The 19,436-nt window shown below is 32.6% G+C and overlaps 1 long non-coding RNA gene across 1 annotated transcript; it reads left to right on the top strand.

The window, feature by feature from the left end:
• The first annotated feature begins 720 nt into the window (after positions 1–720).
• On the top strand, positions 721–10,753 carry LOC127467214 (uncharacterized). Its single transcript, XR_007903014.1, has 3 exons — positions 721–945; positions 4,117–4,206; positions 10,515–10,753. It is a non-coding gene; the product is annotated as an uncharacterized LOC127467214 (long non-coding RNA).
• The last annotated feature ends 8,683 nt before the right edge of the window (positions 10,754–19,436 follow it).

Consider the following 19,436-nt stretch of genomic DNA (forward strand, 5'->3'; position numbering starts at 1 on the left):
TTTATAAGGTTTACTGACAATTGCTTTGTAGATTCCTGAAGAAGATTAGATCCTGTTCGAAATACTGTACAAATATTTAATGGGAAAAACTGCTCCACCATTTGGATGTGGTTTTTTTTTAAGCAGTTCTGGGTCTTAATGCTGAATTAAACTTGCTCATCAAAATGGATGTAATCCAGAATCCTGTAATTTTCATGAGCAAATTTGGAATTAAAACTTCTGAATATATTCAGATACCTGTTACAACCCCATAAACACTTGCCTTAAGACCAGACTTCAGTGTCATTAAGATGATTAAATAGCTGTATTATCCAATATAAGGGGAGTGGCTGAAACAAATGTGGTTATTCAGGAGAAGGTACCAGGGGATCTTATAAATGTGTGCAAAAATCTGATCATTAAAAGAGATGCAACCAGACCCTTCTCACTGGCGCTCACTAACAAGACAAGATAAAATTGTTGTACAGTGGAACAATAAAACACTTTTTCACTGTGAGTATGGTCAAGTACTGGAAGAAATTGCCTAGAGTGATTGTGAAGCCTCCATACTTGGTAATATTCAAAACTTGTTTGGATATTGTGCTGAGCAACCTGTTATAGCTGTCCTTTCTCTGAGCTGAGGCACTTGACTAGAAGTCCCCAGCCCAGGTCATGAGTCGTATCTGTGAGGATGTGACCAGGACAAGGCCAGGACAAGACATCGCCCCATGGTTGGGTCTTCAGGGTTGAGCAGAGGTTGTGTTGGGATGTGGGAATGTGAGTGGGCCTAGCTTGGCAAGGTCCATGTCTTGGCATGGCTGTGGGGAACTAGAGACCGGCCCTGCTGCAGCATCGCCGGGGCAGTGGCAGAGGGTCCTGGGCACTAAAATGGTGTCCTGAGTCATGGGCAGGGTGGGGGAGGCCCCCAGACATTAAAGCCCATTATTGCACTCACGGTCCTTTCAGGTATTTGTGAGATATTCTCCGGTGATGTAAACAACACAGATTAACTTCCTTGGTACCATCTCTGAAAAGCAAATCATAAGGAACTGAATGAAACATTAATTCTCCACTGTTTTTCTAGTAAATATAATGGAATGCATGTGATCCTAGAAATCTAGTTTCACAATGATGTATTTCTTTTTAGACAAATTTGCCTTAATGCCTATGGTTCTTATCTTACCTAAATTTAACCCGGACTTTCAACTCTGATTAGAAAGTCTGTTCTAATCTCAAAACTATATGGTAAATACATTTCCTTTTAGTTGGAATGCCTCTTTATGTAAAAATACAAGTAAACTTTTAGTTGATATTAAAGACATGTCTATACCATTTTGAATTCAATACCACAATGAGATACCTTGACCAACAAGGTTTAGCTCAATTTTTTTTGTTTAATATTCTGTCTGTACTCCTAATTTGTCTTAGATGTTTCAATAAGCAGACAAATTTTCTTGCCTGTAGCATTATACTATCACATAACTCTGATGCAAAAGATAGTTTTTTTAAAAGCCAGTTTAGATGTTTTTAACTGGTACTCATTATTAAAATTGGACATACGGACACTGTGAAGCAAGGCCACAATAACATGTAGTCTTAGAGTTCAGTCCTGACTCTTGGAAAAAGGGAATGTGGGTTCAGGCCCTTGAGGTTAGCTGCTGTGCCCCATGGGCTGTGGAATAGATGATGTCTATTCCTCCACTGGTAACCTTCATTTCGAAAACTTTCTTCCATGTGTTGTTTCACAGATACCCAAAAGAAACACGCTCTTTAAGTTTAAAATACTGTTGTATAGAAGCAAAATGAAGAAAACAGTGTTTCATTTCCACAAAGAGAGTAAAAAGTCTCCTTTCCCACTCTTCCAAGTTCTGTTTGGCTGCTGAAGTAAGAAATAACTAAATTATGCCACAATTTTCATAAATATATTATTTAAATATATTAAGCCAAATTCATACATGGTTTTTTTAAGGTTAAATTTAATTAAAATTACTGCAGGATGAAGGATACTGTGTAGCTAGCTATGGTCAAAAAAAGATATCACAATGCCACAATTCAGTTTTTTTGTCACTGTGTTCTACTCAGCTCAGAGGCATGGCTAGCGTTGATCTTGGAATTAGTTAATACATAATTAGTGCTTTGAAAACAGAAAAAAAAATTAGTGCTTTTTCTGATTCTAATACTTTTTCTAATTTTTTTTCTTTTACATTGTTGTTATCAGTACTATATGTATTATTTTTATGGTTAATGTCATGCATAGGTCTCATTTGATTTTTTGGTAATGTTAACATAAATATTCTTACAGAAGCCTCTTACTTTGATACTTTCCAGTAACAGAACTTAAAAAAAAACTTTTAGAATTCTGTAGCTGAATGATGGATATTCTCTCGTGGTTATTTAAGAGTTGAAATTTAATAGCATAAGGAAATGCTCTCTTGAGGTATTTCAACTAGATGATTGCAGGTAGTCCTTCACTGAAAAATGTAAGTAATGCAACAGGGGTATTTTTGTCATAATATAATCATATCACTAAGGCTGTAAAAGATATGAGATTTAGCAGAATATCTGTAATTCCCAAGGGGGGTGATTATCTCCTGACAACTACCCACTAGATTCGCCTTGCTGCTTTTATAAGAAGTCTGCTTTGTGTGAGATAATGCAGCTTAATATCCTAGAAGATCAGTTGACAGCAGTTTCGCATGTTTCACATGAAATAATCTGTCATTATTAAATAATATAACATTTAGAATGTTCTTTTGCTATTGAGAGCCCTCCTCCAATTCAATGATCCAGTGTAGTAACAATGACAAGCAAAGTGATATATCCAACAATCTAACAATATTGGGAACTTAGAATAAAAATGGTGAAATGTTATGAAAATTGTACTTTCTGTAGAAAGTTGTAAGATTTTTTGTGGTTCTTTGTTTGGTTTTGATTTTTTCCATAATATTGTAATAAGTTCGGTTCGATACAATATTGCAAAAGTACAGATGAAACTGGGCTACCTTTAATCTTGCTTTTTGGGTAACAACAGTGAATGACATAACACATCTTAACAATGTCAAATGTAATTTGTTTCCTGGTCTGATTAAGTCCTTTCGAAGAAGTCACTGCTGGAAAGCTGCTGTTATCCAGGCTATCCATTAAGGTTAATTTACTGTGTCCCAGTGACTCTTCATTATGGCCGATTCAGTTGATAAAAAACTGTGCAGAGCAAAGGATGAAATATCTAGACTAAGTGACATATTAAAAGTTAGATAATAACTAATTCTCTAAACTCATCCCTTCACCATCAACAGAAAAAAAACTTCTCCAGATAGTAAGCTTTATTATCCACTTAACTCAGATTTAGTAGATTCTTTACTATTTTTTCCCCAACATACAGCATTCATCTCTTAAGAAACACATTTTTGTTATAATCATCCTTCTCTAAACTCTAAATGGTGCAAATCTCCATTGAAGTTAGCTTTTGCTATAAGAATAAATATTCAAAAAAGTAACAAATGGTGAAATATGTTATCAGCTCTTCCTACACACTGATTCAATAAGAGATCATTCTAATACCTAATATCACAGTGTCATACTTAATTGAAAAATGTGTGTTAGAAAAACCCAAAGAAAAAAACAACCCCACCCAGCTGCTTAATTCAAACCCAGAAGACAAGATAACAAAAAATAACAAAAAGAATCTCAAATTCACAGAATTCTAAAGATCATTAAATTTAAATGACAAAGAATCTACTATTTTTTTCCAAACTGGCATTTTTGAAAGAAATACTCATAAGAATGGTGGTTCCAAAAATAAGTAACAAAGGATTTGCTAACAGATGTAAGTTTGTGTCCTTTTGTGTCTTTTTATATCTTTATGCTGAATATTTAAGTCACAATCACAAAACATGAAAATGAATTAATTCTTATTCATACTAGCACATTATTGGCTCAACAGGCTGAAGTGGGTTGGATATCGGTGTTAGAAATTATTTTGAACAATGTCAGCTGGAATCAGTGGAAGGACTAGTATGATATTAGATTATTGGAAAGCTGGCGTGACAGAATAATCCTAAATAAATACGAATATTTGTTGACTCTTTAAAAAATACATTTTTGGCTAGCTTCATGCTTTTTCTCTCTTTTCTATAGATATTCATAGCAACCGAGGTGTATGTGCACAGATTATCAGAGAAACCAAATTTGTCTCATGTGCAAGTAATATCATTAGAAATATTAGAGGTATTTTCTTTTTGCTCAGTCAGAGAATACAAACTATAGTGTACAACTTATTTGAACAAACAGATCTGAAAAAAACCAAAAAACAGCTAGAAAAAGGAATATAAGTCATTACAAAGAATGGCTGGTGGGTAATGAAGCAATGATTGCCTTAGAGTAACTTTGAGCAAATGAAATAGAAGGAAAACACCATGATATCCTTGCCTTAGCCTTTAAAAAAAGGACAAAAACCAAAAGGTGGAAGACTAGTCCCTAAAAAGTGTTGACACAAATGGTCCACTTAATTATGAACATTAAATAAACACTTTTCCTGGAAAAGGCCAGAACTGTTCATCTGTAAAATTTAGTCCTATGGGCTTACAGCTGATAATTTTAGAAGGCTGAGCTCATTAAGTCAGTTTATCAGCCTTGAGAAACAAAGGGTTGAGAAGAAAAAGGACAAGATGATTTCAATATCCAAGATGGTACTGAAAACTTAATGGGCTCACGGACTGGGCACTTTATATTGCATGCAATGCAGATTCCTTCATATATTTGTAGGAAGTCCAACAAATCAGATTTTCTTCCACACATGCAGATCAGCCATGCAAGATATATGCATTTGAATTAGTACAAACATTTTGAACACAGTAAATTCATTTTCAGGCCTTGTTTCAAACCAAACCATGCATGTATACACATCAGACTAGCACAAGACATGCAACTGGGAGAAATAATGGTGGAAATGCTGGGAAAAATTCATAGGACTCAAAATTTTGAGATCTGAAACTGAAAATGTTGTGTTTCATAGAACTTTGCATCAAGAAACTATCAGTATTTCTGAGAATCCAAGACCCTGAAGTAAGCCAAAGTCAAGTTTAGCTTGATTCCAGCAGAGGTAAAAATGGTAGATCTCGAAGAGGCTGAACTCCTTACATGTTTTCTGGAAAACCGAAACTATAAAGATTGATAAAGAATATTTTTTAAAAAATTTGTTATCTTATGAAAGTTAAGATTTTTCAAAGATATATTGCCAACCGTGAACATGTGAAGTGATTTTAAGCAATTTGTAATCCAGATGGAGATAAAGTAGGAACCATCTTCAATCCCTACAGTATCCTGGCTAATTAAGGAATTATTTATTTTACATCTTTTTCTTTTGAGCCATTGGCATTGTTTGACAGTATTCTTTATATGAACTTATTTCCCCAAAAAATATTCCTTCTCAAAAGAATAATTATACCTTCTTTACACAGCACTGTAAAGGTACACACAGAAACAGTAGTTCACAGTTCAAAATTCTCCTAATTTACCTCCTGTAGTCCTGAAACATGGGTTTGCAGTTTGGCAATTTATTAATGTAGAGATGTCAGAATTGAAAGAAATACTTTAAAAAACCCATAGAAAGTAAATAGCAATATTTTTGCAAAATAAATTACATTTAAAGAGTGATTTAAGAAAAGAAAGCCTGGACTTGGGTGGGCTGGGTGGGGAGCTGTTCACCTCTCTTCAACACAGATCAGATATATTTTAAATTCATGGATGGCATTCCTGAAGCAGGATGAAGGATTGTAATCAATGTATATTGTTACATAACATATGAGAAAACCTCTTCTAGCATTTTCGCAGAGTTTACTTTAAAATGACAAGTAACACTTTCTTAATTAAAGGCACCACTAGTATTTAGAATTATTTCTAAGTAGACATCTTTCAAGGTTTACTGTTTAGAAGTATGAAAGGAAGTTTATTATTAAGACAAATAGAATCACTAAAGAAGAATCAATTAGGGGAGAGCATAACATGACTCTGAAACTCTTGTTTTGTAATTTTTTTTAGTAATAAAATTTAGCCATGAAAACACTTTAGATTTTAATACAGTTGAAAAATTGATATATTCTGTTTGTTAGAGGGATACTAATGTTGGCACTTGTGATGTGGAAGAAATTTGAATATACATGCTCAAAAAATGCAAATTCAAAAGGAAAATATGCCTGATATTCTGACTAAACATTTCAAATTAAGACTGTAAATAAATTTAGAATCAAAATGAAACTACAGCAAACCATAATGGATTAATCATTACAGAATTTGAATTACCCAGATGTAAGCTCTGTATGAGTCTCTAGATCTTGGCAGAAAGAGACACTGTTTGAAAACAAGAGACTGCTAATGTTGACAGGAAACAGATAGGAACAGAAGTATAGGACAATAAAGGAATGATTGATAACAGATTTATTTCCATATAAACGACTCATACTCTATCTTCTGAAAACATGGTTTGCAAATTCTGAAATATTTTTAAGGTGTTCTGGTCTGCATAATATATCTATTCTTGAAATTCAAGGTAGGTTTTCATGCATTTCTATTTTTTCGCATTGAAAATAATAACAATAATAATAACAGTTTACATCTTGTCTATCCTTTAATCTTGTCTGAATTCAAATTCTTAAGTGATATAGATTATACACTGTTACTTCCATATTTTTAAAGGAAAGTGAAAATTGTACAATATTTTTATTAGAGGTGATCTATTAGGATGATGTATTTCAAAAATTAAAGCAAAAAAAAAAGAAGAAAATGTTTTCTTTTGTATCCTTCTGCTAAGTACTAATACTACTTTGAAAAAAAGTTGAAACAGTTATGAAAATAGGGTCCTAATCTATTCTGACTGAGTCATTTTTTCTGATTTTTTATTTTAAGAGTAATTTAATTTTACAATGAATACCAGTTTTCAAAATGGGACTGAAATAATTTGCTTGAATTTCCTGGAAAATCTGTTATCAAAGTATCTGGAACAAATATATACATTTTACGTAAATGTATAAATTCGATAAACATAAATTTACATTAAAAATACAAGAGAAAATTAATAGGACAGTTGTGTCTAAAACAATGAGTAATTTTGACATTTTGTGAATCCTCAGTAAGATCTTAACAGGGAAAATATCCAAGATTATTACCATGTTTCAGGGAAAAAACATGGATTTATTATACAGAGGAAGCATGTAAATAGTTTCATTTTTAGAAAATATGACTTCAAGGCAAGGTGAAAAGATGTCAGATTGTACTGTTGAAAGACAAGAAGGCTGGAGATTTAAACACATAACATAGAACACCAGACAGGTGTTGTCCATGTTCACTATTATGACAAAGATTTAGATTAACTGTCAGAGTTAAGTATCAAATTCATTTAATTTGCCAAGGTAGTGCATTAAATCTTCACCTTTGGAGGACTTCAAGAGAAATTTAAACAGTCATTTGCTACTAAGGGTTACTATAGATGTTCTAAACTGGGGCGATGAGGTGAATTAGATCTGGATGCTACTTCTCTTTCATTTTTTATTACTACAACTTTTTTATTGCAAACATATTAGAAATGTACAAACAATTAAATACAATTAACTTCTGTGTTGTTCATTATTGACAATGTAGGAAATTTGGTGCATAAATGAAAACTAAATAAATATATCACAAAGTTCACAGGTGCAATATAGCAATCTAAATACAAACTGATATTCTGAAAAGTCTTATGCAGCTGCTGTTAAACTGACTGATTATTTTGGTAACTAAATTTTGGATACCAGCTATACTGGTATATCAATTTACTATTTTCAGTTACCCTGACGCCTTAAGTTTATGGCCAAATGCATCCTAATTTTAATTCTGTTGGAGTTTATCTCATAGTCACCCAGCCAAGACCTAATAGTCATGCATTTTGGAATCATTGTTAAATCATCTGCAAATATATGCTATTAGAGTTAGCACTTTTATTATTGCGTAAATATAGCCATAGGAAAAGCAAGTGATACTCTGAAAACATCAGTGATCAAAACACTCTTACAGGATACATGAAAAAAATTCTCCCTCTCCCCATGCTTCTCCCTCAGATAATTAAAATCCATGAGTGCAGTCAAAGAACTACAAAATCAGAAAATCAGAGAATTACAGAATGCTTGTACAGAAGCACAAGCAAAGTTAATCAGGTTGCTCAGGATCATGACCTGTTTCATTCTGAATATCTTTACAGTATCTCTCTAAAACCTATTACAGTTGGTCACTTTCACAGTAAAAAAGGATTTTTTCCTAAGTTCAGATAGAATTTCATCCTTTTTAATTTGTGCCCATTGCCTCTTGTCTCATCAGTGGGCACTACTGAGAGCAGTCTGGTTACCATTTCTTTATTCCCTCCCATCAGGTACTTATACACAGTGATAAGATCCCCTTAAGCCTTCTCTTGAATAGTGCCAGCTCTCTCAGAGAGAATCAGTGTATTTCAATGCCAATAGGGTAATACCAATATTACAATGCATAGTTTGTTCCTGTAATTTCTATTGGTTCACAAAATCTAGGAATATCATGTATAGAAACATAAATATTGGTCATACAGGTTAGAAAATATGTCCTTATATGTATTTGAAGAGCAGTGCCCAACTGAAATTGTAGAAACTAAATGTTTAGTGTTGGTATCTATGTATGTTTTTAGAAAGAGTGAAACTAAGGAGTGTGACTGCTCTGCAAGTATTTCAAACAGCCCAAAGGCAGCATATACTTTTTAATGCACCAGGATGTACCACCTAAAATATGTCTATATGGAGTGTCAGGCCCAATTCTTTACCAAATCGAGTAAATGAGAATTTAGCCACTATTTTCAAAGGGATTTAGATTGAGCTTAGAATCAGATTAAGAAAATAAATATTGCAAAAGTATTCCTGACTTATTTTAAAAGTATCCAAATGCAATTCAGTCAGTGTGACCCCAAAAAATTCAGCACAGTATCAAAAAAAAAAACCCAGCTTTGTAATTTGATGCTAAATGAATCTATCTAAACCAATGAACCTAGAACAGGCTTCCAGACACAGTTATGTAATATCAACAGAAATAAACTCATAAAGGAGTGAAAGATTGAGCGTGGAAAACTTCTAAGGGAAATCAGGACAGAATTAACAATAATTATAAAAAAGCCTAGGATCAAGGATCTTGCAGACAAGTTTGCACCAGAGTTCAAGATAATACAAATCATTTTATGATACTTGTAATTCACTGATGCATTAAAAATAGTTAGCAAAATACTATAACTCTATTGAAATCTTTACTTTGCTTTGTTTTTAAGGGGGGAGGAAGAATGATTTCTGCTAAATTTTCTGGCATTTTAGTTGGTTCAAATTACATCTATGAAGGACTAAATTACTACCAATGCACAACAAAAAAAATGTTTCATTACTGAAACAAGAACTATACATCTACACAAGTGTGGGCTTCTGCTGCTTACTGGAATCCCATCGCCTTTCATTTTTTAGCTATTAAAATTCTGATAAAATATAAACATTTTCGTATTTTCCTTGAGGAAACCTGAAACCTGGTTAAATTCTCATATTAGTAAAAGCAGGACCTCAAGTAGTTGTTAAATTATCCACCAGAGCCCAAGTTCTGTGGAGGGAAGTAGAACAAATACAGGCCAAATTATCTTGACCAGTTATGAAGCAGTACATGCTAGCCTGTGAGGAAATTGGAGGTAACAGTTCTAGGTTAATGCCATATAGCTGTTAATGCATAAACTGATTGGATGGTATCTTCAATTCTCTTGCTTTTTTTTTTTTCTGCTACCCTTTTGCTGTTTCATTTTTCTTCCTTTTTTTCCCCCTCTCTTTTTTTTTTCTCTTTCGAAAAGGTTCCCAAATATTGCTCTATTACAGATTTTCCATTTTTAGTATCAGCACCTTCACACTTAATGTTGTTCACACTGTTTGCTGGCAATGTCCATTCTACCTGCTTATAGGAAGATAATGATAAATAATTTAAATACTTTCAGATGCCTTCCATATGAGGTGCAAATTATGTAAATATTCCAGCTCATTATGAGCTGAGATGGAAACTGAAACTCAGAAAGTAGATTCTTAATATATATACATCACAACATCATAACTAGTATAAGTAGTGCTTTTATGAATATACAGGGGAAATACAGGTTTGTTCCTGTTTTCAGAAATTCATACCTGTACATTTTTAATTAAACTAATAGAATTAGTGATTTGTATATGGACTGTTTTCAGAACTGCTTTTTAATGAAAAATAATTGTAACAATTAATTTTATTTTTATATTTATTTAAGTGTATATTATATATAGTTGCATTTTTTTTTTAATTGAAATGACATTTCATATGAAAGAAAGCAGAACTTATTACTGTCTTTTCCTAGGCTCATTATAATCCTAGTCATAGTGGTATCATCCACACACACAGAATTAATGTGGCTAAATCTTCATTTCATCAAGATTTTTAAGTGCATTAATTTGCATGTTGCAAGAATAGTAACTGTAATCTCCTTTCCTCAGGCAGATTCATCAATATTTGGGACTTCATAAGTGAAACCAAAAAAGAACAAGTTAGAGCATGGAGACAAACAGTTCTACTGTAATTCAATCTTAATAAGAAATTGCCAATTCCTAATAAAGTCTTTTCCAGTCTGCTTTTTATGTCTTTAGAACTTACTAGAAGTTAAAAATGTATTTTCAATTATTTGTTCCACGATGTTTCCTTTAATAGAAATTAAATAATAAATTAGTATCCAATGTTCATAGCAAATATTCAGTGATAGATAACTGATAGCTTAATGCTGAAGGATGGAAGGACCTAGAACTAGATGACTGAATGTGTAACTCATGATGGGAATCATTATGGTTTTTTGTAATACAATTGGCTTGATAATAACTCATAGTTCATAGATGTAGTTATAAGTAAGGAAATTCAGATGTAATAGCTTTTGGGGAGATTCAAAGCTGTCCATTTCATACCATATTGGTAATTAAGATTTAATTAGATCTGGCTCTGCTGAAATTTCATTCAGGACAAGTAGATACCAAAATGAAGTTTGGTACCATTCAGGAGTTTTGGTTTGGTTTAGGTTTGTTTTGGTTTGAAGTCTACAGTATATTTGGCATAGGTTTAGTAAATAAACTAAGCATTGGGGGGGGTTGTATATTTACTTAGTATCACTGCTGTTGGGAGAGGAATGCAATATTTTAAAATCTTGTCTAAATGCTTCACCCTAGGACATTTTATGGAACACTAAAGATCCTCAGGAGTTTTAGGAGCATGTTGACTCGTCACTGAGCCAGTATTGTGTGACTTTTCATCCCTAATGACTTGCATTACATATGACAAGGAAAAACAAAAAGCACATAAAGGAAATTAAAAATTCTTCTTTATTATTTTTTCAAGATTTCTAGATGCTTATCTATAATTAATGATCCCCCATTAATCACAGTTCATATTTTGCTGTCATTTTTATCTATTAAATACATTCACATCAAATTAGAATTATTCAGTCAACTGCAAAATAGAGAGCTGTAGGTAAAACATAAGTAATGATTATTAGGAAAGATTTGTAACAACTCTATTTCTTTCTAAATTATTAGAAGTATTTAAAATTCCAGTTGCATTTCATACACTCTGAATAAATCCTTTGTAAAGCTATAAATGGTATTTTTGTATCTAAAAATAACCTTTTGTTTTTTATACTTTTAAGGAAGTTTCAAGAGGGTGAACATGTGCCCTCAGCTCATATGGACACCTGTTGTGGTCCAATTAGCAGTGGACAACAAAGTATGTTTCTCTTATGTAACCAATGCTGTGTGAAGAAGAATCACACGTCTGGGTGTAGCAGCAGTATATAATGAGTGTTCTTCTTGTAATAAACCGACATTTTGCCGACCAAATTGGCCTGTGAGCAATCTGTTCCATGCCCCTCCACCGATACTGGGTGAAGAACCTTTTCCTGAAATCTAACATAAACCTGCCCTGATATGATCTCAGAGACTAACTTCCTGCAAGAGATACTTCAGGAAATGATATCCATGCTAGATTTTTCATCCAATATTCATCAGCCTGTCTATCCCTGTACTCACAATATTTTATATCTACTTTTTAAAATTGATACAGTATGTAGAGAAATAGCTATTTGGTAGTATCTAATAGCACAATCAGGCTAGTTTTCTTTGGGCAAAATTAAATGTCATTGTACCTCAAGCTAGAGTATAACTTATCCATGTGTTCCTTCACAACAATAAGTGAGCTGTTAACAGTCATTGTTGCAAGACTTAATAAGATATTACAGGGTTTCCACTTTATTGATTCTAAATACAGTAATTAGACTCAGTTACAATAAGCTTGTAACAAAACTATAATGATATCAGAGACATTTAATAAAAAGCTGTAATGCAACAGGACAAAAAGCTGAAATAATCAACATAGGTAAGACATATAGAGTTGGCTGAATCACTAGATCAGAATACATTTACAGAAAAAGATAAACAAATTCTGAAAAAAGAAAAATCAAACTCTAGTCACTATCATTTCACTTTTACTGCTTTACAGGGTATTTTCACCAGGAGTCTTCTGTTTTACAGGCTGAAGAGGTAGAACTTTCCTACATCTTCACTCTGCTTTTTTGATTCCTGTTGAGCACTATCACAGTCCATTCTAAAATATACATTGCTATCTGTAACAGTTGGATATCAGTAGCTCATGGAATCCCCCACAGAACTCCAGCCTGGGGATCATGAATCTGTCACTGATTGAAAATAACTGGATTGTTATATTTCCGACCATAGTCAAAGCATTTTTTATGCTTCTTATCCCTCAAGACTAATAGAAATGATGATTTGGATGGATGAAGGATACATTCTTTACAAAAAAGGGCCTGTGCTTTTTAACTGAAATGTATAAAAACTCATGATGACTCAAGAAAGTGCTTCAAGGGCACCTCAAGGGTATGCACAATTGAGCATAATTTACCAATCAACTCTTGAGCTCTTAGGTGCAAACAGGAAATGATAGAACATCAAGGTGATAAAAAGTCCCAGGACCCTTTGAGCAGAAATAGAATGTTTTAACTGAAAAATAAATTCATTTTAACATGAATCATCAGCAACAGTAGCACCAGTCAAGGTTAATTCCTGCATAGGACTACGGTGCGTCTGATTAAAAAACTGCTGAATACACTCAGACTTTTACAGTATTTCTCATGATTCCTTCACTTCATCACTGAGCGTCACTATGATAAAATCATTTTCTGTCTGTTACATATTTAAAAAGTGTCTACTACTTCTATAAAGAAGGAACAAAGATTTTCCTTAACAAGACACTGAATCCTAACAGATTTATCTAATGTATAACATTGACTATGAGTAAATTGAAGTCATCTTAATGCATTTTTCTACTTTCCTTCATTTGTGGTCTTTCTCACCAGTTCTTCTCTTTTTTTCTTTGTGGTAGTGCACCATGAATTAGTATGTAAAGAAATATGCAAATTCAATATCATGCCTCAGTACAAGCAGTGAATTTATGTTTATTTAACTTGTATCTGTCTGTCTGTCATACTTCACTCTTTCAAGACCTATTTATATAAAGTGTTCAGCTGCTGGTGTGTGGATTTTAGTTTCATTTTTCCAATAGCAATGCAGCCAAAGCTTTTTTCATCCTTAAATTTGAACCATAATTTCAAACAATGACATTATTAATATTGGAAAAGTCAAAGTAGGAAGAATCCCAATTATCTTTGAATTAAGCAAGAGAAGGGAGAATACACAGACTCATTTTCACACAGTAAAAAAACACTGCTTCTAGCCATAACTTGGCTAAATGGAAAACTTCAAATCTCACCATTACTTTTTATTGCTAGTGCAAAGCAATGTTTATCTAATATTCCTCTTATCTTTATGACTATTCCATATGTAATTTGCATAGGCAATTCCAAAAAGAAAAATGATGCATCTGATGGTAATTACACCTGGTTAACTTTGAGAATATATTTAAGTAAATTTAATTTGCTTTGTAATAACTTTCAAGACATTTTATGTTACACATTTGCATGTAAACACCTTAAAAAATTAACATAGTTATGCCAATGGAGGGAAAAATAATTCCTGAAGGTCAAGGTGAAAGTATAATGTCTTTGAATGAAATTAATTTATTTCAAGCAATCATAATCATTATTCCTCTAATTGTAAGTAACTAGAATGATTGACTGATGTATCTGATAAAATTTGACCTACTTATGGAGAGGGAGCATCAAAAAACTCACCATGGAAATTTCATTATTCACTGCACAGTGACATAACCATCTGCTGAAAAATACAAGGAATGAGTTGTACTCAGGATGAGCACAAACATCCCACCTGGGACCTTATTTGAATTATCCTTTTTTAGTGGTTAGGAAGAAGTTGTAATCTCCTGGTGACAAATCTCTTTTGAAGTAATGTGGCATCAAGAAAAATCAGCAAGAGAATGGGGAGAGGGGGGGAATATTTCCCTCTCAATCTGAACTTTGCTGGTAAATAAGCAAGAAATGTTTTCTTTTAAAGTCTTCATTTTATTAGTGATCATATTAATAAAGCATGAATTATACATCCTTGCTTGTACAAAATAGACCACTCTCAATGTTTCAGACCAGATATTTAGCCTAGATTAAGTATATTCTAACGTGAAGGTATTGATTCTATGACATCTTTAATTATGCCTCATGTATATTGGTACCAGTAATGGGCTTTATTTACATTATCATATATATTATGGCCCTGATGCCCTATAGTGGTGTAAGTCTTCATGTGTGGAGTTCTTTTCGGGTTTAGCTTCAAACATAACTGGACAATGCCATGTCATACTGCTAAATACAGATAATACCCAGAGATGCAAAAGCAGAATACCTTCCTATAGCTGTAATTGTATATGTAAAAGGGTTTAATCTCATCTGTACCACATGATCCTGTATGATATTGATTGTGTCTGTGTCATATAACTTTAAGAAACTCTACTAACACTGCTACACGAATTTAATACAAAAAAGACAGATTGATGAAAATTTAATTATTTATTCTTTTAATGATGATCTGAGTTAAATAAGAATGTAGTGTTTTATGTAATTAAAAGATGTTTTAATTATACAAAGACCCCAATACATGCATCTATAAAATCATGTATTAGATACTTATGAGATGCACCAAATTACATACACGCATATATACATATACACAAAAATTACAAAAATTGTACATAGATATGCATTTACATATTCATAGATTAAAAAATTAAACACATTAATTAATCTAAACTTAAACATTTTTATTTATACTGAACAATTTTTTCCCCAGAAATTTCCATTTTTATATGAAAATTCATGTTTTATTTTAACTAAAGATGGAAAAAGTGATGCATACAGATAATTGAAAACACTGCCTACCTCCCAAACTCTCCTTAAAACCTTACTCTTCTCTAATGGAGATGTCTTCAGTAATAGAGGTTAAGATAATATTTCACTTGGAGTTGTACAGTTACTTATTCTTGCACAAGACTATTAACTTAAGGCATTGAATATATTGCTACAATAGGTTTCTTGTTTAACAAACAAAATTAGAAAAAGTTAAATGTATGCAAAATTATGTAACAAGAATTTGAGTGATATTTATGATCTAATATTCTGCAGAATATCACATGCATATGTTAATTGTATTGATTACTGTTTTTGTAAATGAAGCTTATTTGCCTTATTAACAAAGTAAGATGTGAAACATTTTAATCTCAATAAAGTAATGAATATGCAAAACCATAAAGCAATTTAGGTGGAACAAGATTTGGAATTTTGTTTTTAGCATAGCAGAACTGGCAAATATACAAATGACTGAAATGCAAACATGCATCATTTTCTGCTATCAAATGTAAAACAAAAACCAAACCCTTGTTCAATATGGCTATCAGTGTTTTTGTACAATATAAAAATATTCTTCTGATCTAGGATGATGCTACAGGGAAACATTAGAAGTTCTAACTCAAAAGGAAATACACATTTGAATACTTAATACTGTTAAAACACGTCAATGCATTAAAACCACCCAGATCTACAGTCACTTTGTGTCTATAATCATAAGGATCTTTACTACCTTCAGTTACCCTGGTCTTCATTAGTGCCACCAAAAACCTTAAAAGACTTTTGGATAGGATTATTACAGAAATTGAACCTTAATTGGAACTTAATCTCTATAATTATGCATAATTACCCATGTTTATTACTCCTACGATGAGCACACATTTTTCTTTAGCTGTAAGGCAAAGTGAGTAAAAGCTTCTAGAAGCACTGCATAACGTGATTTGTATGCACTTCACTGACTTTATTAAGCTGCATACTTTTAAAATTCAATTAAAAATATATTTTCACTTTTTGGCCTTTGACTTTGGCAAGGAACATGAATAGAAAAAAGTACAAGTCTTGATGGCAACTGACAGCTGTTCATTTCCTTTATTCCTTGAAACGTTGGCCAAAAATGATGTAGTACTGTCCTTTGTCTGACTTCTTTCCATTCTGAAATCCACAGATGAACCAGTGTACAAACACAAGGGAAAAGAAGAGCACATTTAATACAGTCGTATTATTTTTCAAAGATAAGTATGGTTAAATCAGACTCACTTAGCCTTAGAGTCTGTTTAAACTACGAGTCATGTTGGTTGTCACACCAGGGAGTAGATTGTGATAACATGGCACAGTTTTACACATTTGTAAAACTACCCTACATAAGTAATGCAGTTTGCTTGTATGAGTTTCACCATTCGTAAAGAAACAGCCACATGCTGTGACTTCTGTTTGTGCATATTCAGTTTTCTGAGCTCAATCTTTTAAAACTCGATAGCTGTGTCAGGAGTATTTGTATTCAGTAGCCACCATCATCATCAATTTTGCAAAATCAGTTATGAGGTTATATCCATTTACTTTTATAGTCTCAACCATCACTGCACCTGCCTCAGAGTTACTTACAGATATCATACCTGTGGTGTTCTGGGGATAAAGAAATAATATGGTCATGGAAAGTGTTTAAAATACACTATTATTCTGATTTGGTAGTAATATTTTAAATAAGGGAGAACTAAGATATGGTCCAAAACTTTTTTACTCAATTCAGTTTTTCTTGTTTAACAAGAAAGTATTGTGTAATTTCTTAAAATTAAGTGAATAGAAGCACTAATAAGGGATAGAAAATCAGGGTTGTTTTCTTTTACATATTTCTTCAGAATCAGTTACTTGATTACCATTAGAAATCCATTCCTAGTTTAATGTATATTATGTGTCATGATGAAAGGTGAGAGTAATCAAACTGTATATATGTTATTTAACTTTTTGTCTATTTTTTTTAAACTTGTGGGAATGATCATCTGAATTTTCAATATAATATGTTATTTTTGGACAAAGGAAAATACAGATGTGCAGCAAATTCAGGTATAGAAGTTTGGTATTGCTATTGATTATATCAATTAGATAGATGTCACTAACCAGAAGCTGGAGGGTAACTATATATTTATGAGTGTGTGGGTGTTTGTGTAATGTGTGCATGCACTTGTGCTTTTGATTTTGTTATCCAACTAGAATTTCTCAAATCTGAGGACAATGAAAGAAGAATGTATACAGGATTGAGAATTCCACAAGGAAAACTGGAGAATCATACTTTACCACTCAGAAAGAACCATATACTAAAAGTTTTAATCTGTATCTGAAAAAAATAATTCCTGCATAATACTTCATTGATGTCTAGATTATGTAAATAAATATACTTTGAAAAATGCTGATGCTTAATTCTTGTCTTTCAATTCCATTTCATGAATCAAGCTCCTAAATTAAAGGAACAAATAATTTGATTCACCTATCTAAACATATGTAAGAGTCTTAAGTTTAAAACATATTAGTGACCTTCAGCTTTTCAGTTTTAATTTGAAAAAGCATACCCATCTCCAATCTGAATAGCTTTCCAGTATTCCCTGTATCCCTACATTAGATCCAAGCATAATGACTATGCTTCTATTTTACCAGTGCACCTCTATCCATTGCCATTCACCTAGAAAGTAGCAGGTATGGTTTTTATTGCAACCTTTTGTTACTATGATTCTGTGTTTCTACTTATTCCCAGTTTTAGTTTTGTATTTTACATTATACAGTCATTAAACACAAGAAAATAGCAACAATATTAGAAACAAAGACCAGAGTAGTGGATGGGTTTTTGTCACTCGAAGACCCTGATCAGTATTACATGCTTTCTCTCTAGTTCAGTTATACTTTAATGATACAACATTCAAGAAAGTTCCAGAATTTTCAGGGTTTTCTTGTGATTAAAACGCTTTTATGGTACAGACATATATGGAAACACTTCAGCCTGAAGAGCTCTGTAGCTTGATTTTGCACTTATTGACCATCTCTGTATCTCCTTGAGCTATTATATAATATAACAACTACCTTTAAACTTATAGTTACTAAAAGAGTCCACCAATTAAGAGTAACTGACAATAGTTAAGTCAATCTAAGAGTATTTGTAAGAGGGTTACTTAGTTCCTACATCCTTACTGTACTCTGGAAGAAAGTGAGCAATGATTTGCAAAGACCTCTAGAAGATCTAAGCATAGCTAGAACTCTTTATATCTGTCCAGTTCTGACACTAAAGATGATTTTGTGAATCATGCCCCAACAGATTCAGTTTTTAGGTTTTCAAAGGAAATTTCAAAGGAATTAAAGTTTTGTACACCTCAGTTTCACTTCAGTCCTTCTCTTGCGACTTTTTCATTACATTAGATATAGTCTTAGATCTGTAATTAGGACTGAGAAAATGATTTGACAGTCCATCATTTATTAAACACTTTTGTCTTTTTCAGTGTATGAAAGCATCATTAATATCTTTGTATTAACAAAATGAGCTACTATAAATTATTCAGTGAGGAGACTGTGCACATAAATAACCATCTGGGCAAAAGAATCACTTGTTCAGTTAATTACCAACGCTCACTACAACCACTGTCTCAAATAAAGGAATACTGTGTGGAATACATGCTTACAAGTGTCAGGTCAATTCATTAATATGAAGGGTACAGTACCAATTGCAAGAAGGTCTAAAGAGTCTGCTCTCAAAATTATTGGGGGAAAAAAATAAAAATAACAAATCAATCAACCAACCAAACAAACAAAAAGATAACACCCAGATAAACAATTGCAATACCCTGTTTCTCCAATAATTTTTTTGAAACACTAGCTTCACTTCTGTTAGCTTGCCTAACAGATACTAACTACACTAACAGAAACAATTTAAGGAAAGAGAGTATGAACAGGATAAATAACAAAATAAAAGGCCAACCAAATACCAAAACCAAACAAACAAATATAATCAAAACCCTATAGAAGAGGAAAGTCCTTGATCACAAGTTTGTCTTGTTTTACCTTTTAATAGACA

Source organism: Manacus candei, unplaced genomic scaffold (assembly GCF_025592945.1).
Source record: "Manacus candei isolate 608988 ecotype Guabito, Panama unplaced genomic scaffold, ASM2559294v1 h1tg000014l, whole genome shotgun sequence".
In the NCBI taxonomy this organism is placed as follows: domain Eukaryota; kingdom Metazoa; phylum Chordata; class Aves; order Passeriformes; family Pipridae; genus Manacus; species Manacus candei.